Source organism: Delphinapterus leucas, chromosome 14, assembly GCF_059928025.1.
Source record: "Delphinapterus leucas isolate spDelLeu-1000000601 "Yukka" chromosome 14, BTC_Dleu_Yukka2, whole genome shotgun sequence".
Classification (NCBI taxonomy): Eukaryota; Metazoa; Chordata; class Mammalia; order Artiodactyla; family Monodontidae; genus Delphinapterus; species Delphinapterus leucas.
The window spans coordinates 46352664-46363861 of NC_143142.1; positions in this window are offsets into that span (position 1 = coordinate 46352664).

An 11198-nucleotide genomic window follows, 5' to 3' on the forward strand; every position below is an offset into this window, starting at 1 on the left:
AAATTGGTTTGATTTCAAACATAAATAATAGGGCAAACTTAAATTGAAAATTTCCGCTTGCAGAGTCAGCTGTTAAACTCAATAGTTTGGTCAACTCTCCAGTATAGAAAGGTTTTATTTTTTAATAATAACGTTCAACTGTCCACTCTTTTCCATTTTGCCTTCACATATCTAGCCAATACTGAAAAGTGGCTTGGTATATATATAAATTGACTATAAATCAGGAGGTAGAATTCTTGCCCTCTTCATAGTACTAATAAACGTTTCAGCCTCTCTGGGCTATACTGTAACATCAAGACAAGAGAAGGAAGAGGGTACAGATTGGATAAATAATCTCTAGGGTATCTTTAAGCATTAATATTTCATGCTCTGTGTCATTCATGGCTGGTACCTCACAAGAGAAACAGAAGTAGTTGCTGTTTATCTATCTAAGCTCAAAACCATGTGCTTTGCCTAGAAAAGGATTTCACTAACTAAAATTCTTTGAGGATTCTACTTTGAGATAATCTCCTCAACTCTCCCAAAAAAGTAAGTCCAAATAAGGTCATAGGGCATGAAGTGGCCATTTCTCAGTTATTGCAGAATCTTTTAAATCTGCTCATGAGAGTAATCTCCAGCAAATTCTGGGGAGAACTGAAATCAGGAGTTATAAATGGGGAAATCTGGAGGAATCATCTAAATGATATAGCCCTTATTTCTACTGATTGTTCTTTTCTTTGAAATTCACCCAATGAATAGCAATTTAGATAGATAGAAAATTTTATATTTCAGAAGAAATCAACCAAGCATGATATAAACAAAGGGGGGTAAACCCTTGTAAAATATCTCCATATGACGCAGCAAGGGAAAAGTATAATTTTCCCCTTGTGAAAAACAATAACAATAGGGATCTAGACCTGTTTCATTAATTCTCTTAGGCAAATTAAATTATTCTAATTTAACATTAACTAAAATAAAACAAAAACAAATTTCTTTAACTGGCTAAACAACGGACAATTTTCCATATTATGATGTTAGTATAATACACTATTAGAGGTTGCCTCAGAGCTTGCTTGGAAGTTGTTATGGAAATAAAACCATCGTGATAGCTACAGACTTCTCCCTGATCCCCTAGTTCCTTCTTAAGCTCTGACTCACCCATTGTTCAGAACCATAAATCCACTATGGACTATAAATCGCTGCTGGCTTCTCCCATTCTCTACTTTTCTGCAGTGACTCCCATTGCAATCAAAGATCTCCCACATTTATTCCTGCCTCTTGGCCCAGTGCATAGTACTGGAAACAGTGAAGCTCCTGTATGCTCTCTACCATCCTCTCATATTCTCCTTTTGAGGCAGACACCAGAAAGAATTTTATGTACATGGGCCATGGTAAACTGGGTAGCACACAGAAAGAGGGTGTCAGCCATACATTTTTTTAAGCCTGAAATTCCATTTATTTGGGACACTTTATTTTCTCCTCCTATGTTTCTGTAATTCAAATCTTAAGCAGTATTGCACATTACATTTCCACAAGACACAAACCATCTCCAGAGCTGTTAGTGGTGTGTTTCTAGGGATAGAAAAATACTCAGTTAGCCAAGGAATATCCCCACTCACTGATACAGTGCAAATTCTCATCATCCTTCTTTATTCGAAACTAAGTCAAATGTTTCGTACAATGGGAGGGAGGGAAACTCAAGAGGGAAGAGATATGGGGATATATGTGTATGTAGAGCTGATTCACTTTGTTATAAAGCAGAAACTAACACACCATTGTAAAACAGTTATACTCCAATAAAGATGCTAAAAAAATAAATATATAAAATTTTTTAAAAATAAAAATAAGGCCACAGTGCAGTTATAGCCAATGAAAAGGTCCTTGGGAGGCTGGATTGGAGAGAACCCCCTCACCTCACCCTTTCTCTTGGCAATCATCTCAAGCAGTAGCACCATTTGTACCTTCGATATATACAAAAACAAAGGGAAAATGCTGTGCATTCCAAAAGCCCAAAGCTCACTGGCACCATTGATAGAGGATATATCTCAAAGAGTAAAAATAATGTAATGCTTTTCTGACCTAGCTATAAAAGAAAATTTTTATAGTAGATACAGTTGTCACATTTCAAACCTCTGGAGAAAAATTCATGAAAACAAAGAAGGATGGAAGCTCAGTTGGCTATAAACAGTTACAAGGGAATGTTTTAAATGCTTATTTACTCAAGCATAGGTTTCCATAACTCTTGGTTTAAAGAATAATCTAGCATACAATGAAATAGTGGGTTAATATCCACTCCATGAATGTATGTGTATTAGTTCTAGACAATCTGGAGGACCACCCAAAGATGTATTTTAAAACGTGGACCATATACATGATTTATCAGGTCAGCTTATACATTTTTGAATTAGGCAGATATCCCCAAATATATGGTTTGGCTTAGGCAGATATGTCCAAATACTGCCTCTTCATAACAATTCATTTTTTTCCCATTGCTTAAGTATAATTTCTTGCTCTCTGTCCCATAAATATCTTTAACATATAATTCATTTCTCTTCATTTTAGAATACTATGCCAGCCCTCCAATTGCCTAGATTCTTTCCTATGCTTGCAAAAATGCTAAACTAAGGTTCTAGAGGAACTAAGTGTTATTTGGAATACATTCCCTGACTAGGGATAGACCTGCCTTGTTTCTGAATTGCAGGGATGGGGTAGTGAAGGCAAGATGCGGTCTCCCTTTAAAATTCTCCAACCAATACCTATTAGCAATTAGAGAACATTTAACTACACTTTCTTTTTTATGTTTGTGAGTGTTGCTGCCAGCCTGAAATTTTTTCATGAGAAAACTATGCGTATACTAAACCCAGACAAACAAAGGAGAAGAGAAAAATGAAAAAGGGAAAATGATTTTCAGAAATATACAGATGCTGCTCTGGTCTTTTCCCCTTAAATTCTCAGGTTTCCAATTTCAGCTTCTTCTCAATAAATATATTTCTGAGGGTTTAAAGGTGTTCCTCATCCATATTATGTACTTTTTTATCAGTGGAAATGCCATGAGGAGTGAACACACTCTGTATTGTGGTTACCTTAAAACAATTCAGTTAATGTTATACCACACTGGTTTGACTGTATATAGAGGAAAAAAGTTGCTAAAATGTGGAAACAAATATACTAGTGAAATCAGAGTTTCTTTGTCTTAACCTTATTTTTAGAAGATCTTTAAAATTGAAGAATGCAGCTCAACTATAGGACTTCTTAAGGAGGGAAGCAGGAATCACCAGAATTAAGAGATGAGAGTTTCATTATTCTTTCTCCCTACACCATACTTAGGCTTGGTGCCTTTTCACAATGTCCTCTGTTCAGAGTGTCAGTCCTTGAAGTTGGTTCTGTAGTGGACATGTGTGTGTGTGTGTGTCAGTATATGTAATTTTGCTTTTACAATGCTGGCAGTAAGAAGCCTACTAATTTTATTCAGCATGATGACAGGCCCTAATATTTAAATTATTTTTCATGTTGTGAGTAATTTATTATTCACTGGGTATCTTCCCTGTAAATCTTGTCCTCACTCTAAGATTTTTCTTTGGTGTCCAACAAAGGGTTTCATTGCAATAAGAATCAAGGTGTGTCTTATCCTCTGACCCAGAGCCCAAGCAATGCCAGCCTTCCAGAACAGCCCAGGAGCTCGGGGTGGGGAAACAGAGCCATTATAGAACATCTTCATTCCTCTGCCCAGACAACAGCAGAGTTATCTCCCAGGCCCTCCTAGAAGGGCATCTCGAAGCACATCTTGCTGAAGAGCCAAATTCAGGACCCAGAGGATTAAGACTAAAACCAAATCTCACTGGGGTTCGTGTGCAAGAGAGAACTGGAGGAATGGATTGGCTCCTTTTCAGGAATATTTGCCTTTTGATCATTTTAATGGTAAGTAGAATTTAAAGGCCTGGGAAAGAAATACAAACTTGAAGCCTTGCCTCCTATGTCAGTTGGTGGACTTTCTATATGGGATTCACTCCATTTTTAAACCCCTTCCAGCAAAGGGAGTTCTATGAGTTCAGCCTCTGGTGACTTCAAAGGACTCTCCATGCTTGAGGGAACAAATGCCATAGAGAAGCAGGGTGTAATCTGGTTGAATTCAACTTAAATGACATCAGAGACATAATCTAATTCAGAAAAAATGCTGGAATAATTCTAAAATGTATAATCAGAAATAAAACTATTTTTCAATTTTCTTTTACTTATACTTAAATCAGGCAGATTGCTGCCAAAATTCCCAGTGCAAATGGGTTCTACATTTGTAGGGAAGTAAAGTTGATCAAGCCCATTTCTTTTAAACAGTTTTTCCTTGCGAGTTTGTTTCAAGGTGGAGGAATGTTAGCTATGTCAAGATTACACTATAACTAATTATAAAATATTTGAATCATAAGAATTTTTTCCGGTAAGAAATGGCTAAAGAAAAATGAAGAAAACCAAGCCATTACGACAAACCCTTTCTGGAATTATCAAGGCATTCCTACAGTCCAGGAAGGGAACATTTAGGTGACCTATTTCTTTTTTTTTAACATCTTTATTGGACTATAATTGCTTTACATTGTTGTGTTAGCTGTTGCTGTATAACAAAGTGAATGAGCTATATGTATACATATATCCCCATATCTCTTCCCTCTTGGATCTCCCTCCCACCCTCCCTATCCCACCCCTCTAGGTGGTCACAAAGCACCGAGCTGATCTCCCTGTGCTATGCAGCTGCTTCCCACTACCTATCTATTTTACATTTTGGTAGTGTATATATGTCCATGCCACCCTCTCACTTTGTCCCAGCTTACCCTTCCCTCTCCCCGTGTCCTCAAGTCCATTCTCTAGTAGGTCTGTATCTTTATTCCCGTCTTGCCCCTAGGTCCTTCATGACCTTTCATTTTTTAATTTTTTTTTAGATTCCATATATATGTGTTAGCATATGGTATTTGTTTTTCTCTTTCTGACTAACTTCACTCTGTATGACAGACCCTAGGTCCATCCACCTCACTACAAATAACTCAATTTCATTTCTTTTTATGGCTGAGTAATATTCCATTGTATATATGTGCCACATCTTCCTTATCCATTCATCTGTTGATGGACACGTAGGTTGTTTCCATATCCTGGCTTTTGTAAATAGAGGTGCAATGAACATTGTGGTACATGACTCTTTGAATTATGGTTTTCTCAGGGTATATGCCCAGTAGTGGGATTGCTGGGTCGTATGGTAGTTCTATTTTTAGTTTTTTAAGGAACCTGCATACTCTTCTGCATAGTGGCTGCATCAATTTACATTCCCATCGACAGTGCAAGAGGGTCCCCTTTGCTCCACACCCTCTCCAGCATTTATTGTTTGCAGATTTTTTGATGATGGCCATTCTGAACAGTGTGAGATGCTATCTCATTGTGGTTTTGATTTACATTTCTCTAATGATTAATGATGTTGAGCATTCTTTCATGTGTTTGTTGGCAATCTGTATATCTTCTTTGGAGAAATGTCTATTTAGGTATTCTGCCCATTTTTGGATTGGGTTGTTTGGTTTTTTTTTGATATTGACCTGCATGAGCTGCTTGTAAATTTTGGAGATTAATCCTTTGTCAGTTACTTCATTTGCAAATATTTTCTCCCATTCTGAGGGTTGTCTTTTCGTCTTGTTTATGGTTTCCTTTGCTGTGCAAAAGCCTTTCAGTTTCATTAGGTCCCATTTGTTTATTTTTGTTTTTATTTCCATTTCTCCAGGAGGTGGGTCAAAAAGAACTTGCTGTGATTTATGTCATACAGTGTTCTGCCTATGTTTTCCTCCAAGAGTTTGATAGTGTCTGGCCTTACATATAGGTCTTTAATCCATTTTGAGTTTATTTTTGTGTATGGTGTTAGGGAGTGTTCTAATTTCATTCTTTTACATGTAGCTGTCCAGTTTTCCCAGCACCACTTATTGAAAAGGCTTTCTTTTCTCCACTGTATATTCTTGCCCCCTTTATCAAAGATAAGGTGACCATATGTGCGTGGGTTTATCTCTGGGATTTCTATCCTGTTCCATTGATCTATCTTTCTGTATTTTTGCCAGTACCATACTGTCTTGATTACTGTAGCTTTGTAGTATAGTCTGAAGTCAGGGAGTCTGATTCCACCAGCTCTGTTTTTCTTTCTCAAGTTTGCTTTGGCTATTCGGGTTCTTTTGTGTTTCCATACAAATTGTGAAATTTTTGTTCTAGTTCTGTGAAAAAAAACATTGGTAGTTTGCTAGGGATTGCATTGAATCTGTAGATTACTTTGGGTAGTATAGTCATTTTCACAATGTTGATTCTTCCAATCCAAGAACATGGTGTATCTCTCCAACTGTTTGTGTCATCTTTAATTTCTTTCATCAATGTCTTATAATTTTCTGCATACAGGTCTTTTGTCCCTTTAGGTAGGTTTATTCCGAGATACTTTATTCTTTTTGTTGCAATGGTAAATGGGAGTGTTTTCTTAATTTCACTTTCAGATTTTTCATCATTAGTGTATAGGAAAGCAAGAGATTTCTGTGCATTAATTTTGTATCCTGCTACTTTACCAAATTCATTGATAAGCTCTAGTAGTTTTCTGGTAGCATCTTTAGGATTCTCTAGGTAGAGTGTCATGTCATCTGCAAACAGTGACAGCTTTACTTTTGCTCTTCTGATTTGGATTCCTTTATTTCTTTTTCTTCTCTGATTGCTGTGGCTAAGACTTCCAAAACTATGTTGAATAATAGTGGTGACAGTGGGCAACCTTGTCTTCTTCCTGATCTTGGGGGAAATGGTTTCAGTTTTTCACCATTGAGAATGATGTTGGCTGTGCATTTGTCATATATGGCTTTTATTTTGTTGAGGTAAGTTCCCTCTATGCCTACTTTCTGCAGGGTTTTTATCACAAATGGGTGTTGGATTTTGTCGAAAGCTTTCTCTGAATCTACTGAGATGATCATATGTTTTTTCTCCTTCAATTTGTTAATATGGTGTATCACATTGACTGATTTGCGTACATTGAAGAATCCTTGCATTCCTGGGATAAACCCCACTTGATCATGGTGTATGATCCTTTTAATGTGCTGTTGGATTCTGTTTGCTAGTATTTTATTGAGGATTGTTGCATCTATGTTCATCAGTGATATTGGCCTTTCGTTTTCTTTCTTTGTGACATCTTTATCTGGTATTGGTATCAGGGTGGTAGTGGCCTCGTGGAATGAGTTTGGGAGTGCTCCTCTCTCTGCTATATTTTGGAAGAGTTTGAGAAGGATAGGTGTTAGCTCTTCTCTAAATGTTTGATAGAATTCGCCTGTGAAGCCATCTGGTCCTGGGCTTTTGTTTGTTGGAAGATTTTTCATCACAGTTTCAATTTCAGTGCTTGTGATTGGTCTGTTCATATTTTCCATTTTTTCCTGGTTCAGTTTTGGCAGGTTGTGCATTTCTAAGAATTTGTCCATTTCTTTCAGGTTGTCCATTTTATTGGCATATAGTTGCTTGTAGTAATCTCTCATGATCCTTTGTATTTCTGCAGTGTCCTTTGTTACTTCTCCTTTTTCATTTCTAATTCTGATGATTTGAGTCTTCTCCCTTTTTTTCTTGATGAGTCTGGTTAACGGTTTATCACTTTTGTTTATCATCTCAAAGAACCAGTTTTTAGTTTTATTGATCTTTGCTATCGTTTCCTTCATTTCTTTTTCATTTATTTCTGATCTGATCTTTATGATTCCTTTCCTTCTCTAAGTTTGGGGTTTTTTTTTCTTGTTTCTCTAATTTCTTTAGGTGCAAGGTTAGGTTGTTTATTTGAGATGTTTCTTGTTCCTTGAGGTAGGATTTTATTGCTATAAACTTCCCTCTTAGAACTGTTTTTGCTGCATCCCATATGTTTTGGGTCATCATTTTTTCATTGTCATTTGTTTCTAGGTATTTTTTGATTTCCTCTTTGATTTCTTCAGTGATCTCTTGGTTATTAAGTAGTGTATTGTTTGGCCTTCATGTGTTTGTATTTTTTACAGAGTTTTTCCTGTAATTGATATCTAGTCTCATAGCGTTGTGGTCGGAAAAGATACTTGATACGATTTCAATTTTCTTAAATTTACCAAAGCTTCATTTGTGACCCAGGATAGGATCTATCCTGGAGAATGTTCCATGAGCACTTGAGAAGAAAGTGTTTTCTGTTGTTTTTGGATGGAATGTCCTATAAATATCAATTAAGTCCATCTTGTTTAATGTATCATTTAAAGCTTGTGTTTCCTTATTTACTTTCATTTTGGATGATCTGTCCATTGGTGAAAGTGGGGTGTTAAAGTCCCCTGCTATGATTGTGTTACTGTTGATTTCTCTTTTTATGGCTGTTAGTATTTGCCGTGTGTACTGAGGTGCTCCTGTGTTGGGTGCATAAATATTTACAATTGTTATATCTTCTTCTTGGATTGATCCCTCTATCATTATGTAGTGTCCTTCTTTGTCTCTTGTAATGCCTTTGTTTTAAAGTCTATTTTTTCTGATATGAGAATTGCTACTCCAGCTTTCTTTTGATTTCCATTTGCATGGAATATCTTTTTCAATCCCCTCACTTTCAGTCTGTATGTGTCCATAGGCCTGAAGTGGGTGTCTTGTAGACAGCATATATATGGGTCTTGTTTTGTATCCATTCAGCCAATCTATGTCTTTTGGATGGAGCATTTAATCCATTTACATTTAAGGTAATTATTGATATGTATGTTCCTATGACCATTTTGTTAACTGTTTTGAGTTTGTTATTGTAGGTCTTTTCCTTCTCTTGTGTTTCCTGCCTAGAGAAGTTCCTTTAGCATTTGTTGTAAAGCTGGTTTGGTGATACTGAATTCTCTTAGCTTTTGCTGTCTGTAAAGCTTTTAATTTCTCCATCAAATCTGAATGAGAACCTTGCTGGGTAGAGTAATCTTAGTTGTAGGTTTTTCTCCTTCATGACTTTAAATATGTCCTGCCACTCCCTTCTGGCTTGCAGAGTTTCTGCTGAAAGATCAGCTGTTAACCTTATAGGGATTCCCTTGTGTGTTATTTGTTGTTTTCCCCTTGCTGCTTTTAATATGTTTTCTTTGTATTTAATTTTTGATAGTTTGATTAATATGTGTCTTGGTGTGTTTCTCCTTGGATTTATCCTGTATGGGACTCTCTGTGCTTCCTGGACTTGATTAACTATTTCCTTTCCCATATTAGGGAAGTTTTCAACTATAATTTCTTCAAATATTTTCTCAGTCCCTTTCTTTTTCTCTTCTTCTTCTGGGACCTGTATAATTCAAATGTTCATGCATTTAATGTTGTCCCAGAGGTCTCTGAGACTGTCCTCACTTCTTTTCATTCTTTTTTCTTTATTCTGCTCTGCAGTAGTTATTTCCACTCTTTTATCTTCCAGGTTACTTATCCGTTCTTCTGCCTCAATTATTCTGCTATTGATCCCTTCTAGAGAATTTTTTATTTCATTTATTGTGTTGTTCATCTCTGTTTGTTTGCTGTTTAGTTCTTTTATGTCCTTGTTAAACGTTTCTTGTATTTTCTCCATTCTGTTTCCAAGATTTTGGATCATCTTTACTATCATTATTCTGAATTCTTTTTCAGGTAGACTGCCTATTTCCTCTTCATTTGTTAGATCTGGTGAGTTTTTACCCTGCTCCTTCATCTGCTGTGTGTTTCTCTGTCTTCTCATTTTTCTTAACTGACTGTGTTTGGGGTCTCCTTTTTGCAGGCTGCAGGTTCGTAGTTCCTGTTGTTTTTGGTGTCTGCCCCCAGTGGGTAAGGTGGGTTCAGTGGGTTGTGTAGGCTTCCTGGTGGAGGGGACTAGTGCCTGTGTTGTGGCAGATGAGGCTGGATCTTGTCTTTCTGGTGGGCAGGTCCACTTCTGGTGGTGTGTTTTGGGGTGTCTGTGGCCTTATTATGATTTTAGGCAGCCTCTCTCCTAATGGGTGGTGTCATGTTCCTGTCTTGCTAGTTGTTTGGCATAGGGTGTCCAGCACTGTAGCTTGCTGGTTGTTGAGTGGAGCTGGGTCTTGGCGTTTATCCGTTTTTTTTGTTGTTGTTGTTTCTTTTTTTTTTTGCGGTACGCGGGCCTCTCACTGTTGTGGCCTTTCCCGTTGCGGAGCAACAGGCTCCGGATGCGCAGGCTCAGCGGCCATGGCTCACGGGCCCAGCCGCTCCGCGACATGTGGGATCTTCCCGGAGCGGGGCACGAACCCGTGTCCCCTGCATCGGCAGGCGGACTCTCAACCACTGCGCCACCAGAGAAGCCCGGGTCTTGGCGTTTAGATGGAGATCTCTGGGAGATTTTCGCCGTTTGATATTATGTGGAGCTGGGAGGTCTCTTGTGGACCAATATCCTGAACTTGGCTCTGCCACCTCAGAGGCACAGCCCTGATGCCTGGCTGGAGCACCAAAAGACTGTCCTCCACATGGCTCAGAATAAAAGGGAGAAAAAAAAAGAAAGAAAGAAGAAGATAAAATAAAATAAAATTAAAAAGTTACTAAAATAAAAAATAATTATTAAAAAACCTTTTTTTAAGTAATAAAAAAAAGAAAGAAGAGAGCATCCAAACCAAAAAGCAAATCCACCAATGATAACTAGTGCTAAAAACTATACTGAAAACAAAAAACAAACAAAACAAACAAACAAAAAAAAAAAATGGAAAGACAGAAGCCGAGGACAAATGGTAAAAGCAAAGCTATACAGACAAAATCACACACAGAAGCATACACATACACACTCACAAAAAGAGAAAAAGGGGAAAAAAAATATATATCATTGCTCCCAAAGTCCACCTCCTCAATTTGGGATGATTCATTGTCTATTCAGGTATTCCACACATGCAGGGTACATCAAGTTGATCGTGGAGATTTAATCTGCTGCTCCTGAGGCTGCTGGGAGAGATTTCCCTTTCTCTTCTCTGTTCGCACAGCTCCCAGGATTCAGCTTTGGATTTGCCCTGTCTCTGCGTGTAGGTCCCCTGAGGACGTTTGTTCTTTGCTCAGACAGGACGGGGTTAAAGGAGCAGCTGATTCGGGGGCTCTGGCTCCCTCAGGCCGGGGGAAGGGAGGGGTACGGATGCGGGCGAGCCTGTGGCTGCAGAGGCCGGCGTGACGTTGCACCAGCCTGAGGTGCGCCATGCGTTCTCCCGGGGAAGTTGTCCCTGGATCCCGGGAACCTGGCAGTGGCGGGCTGCACAGGCTACCCGGAGGGGGTGTGT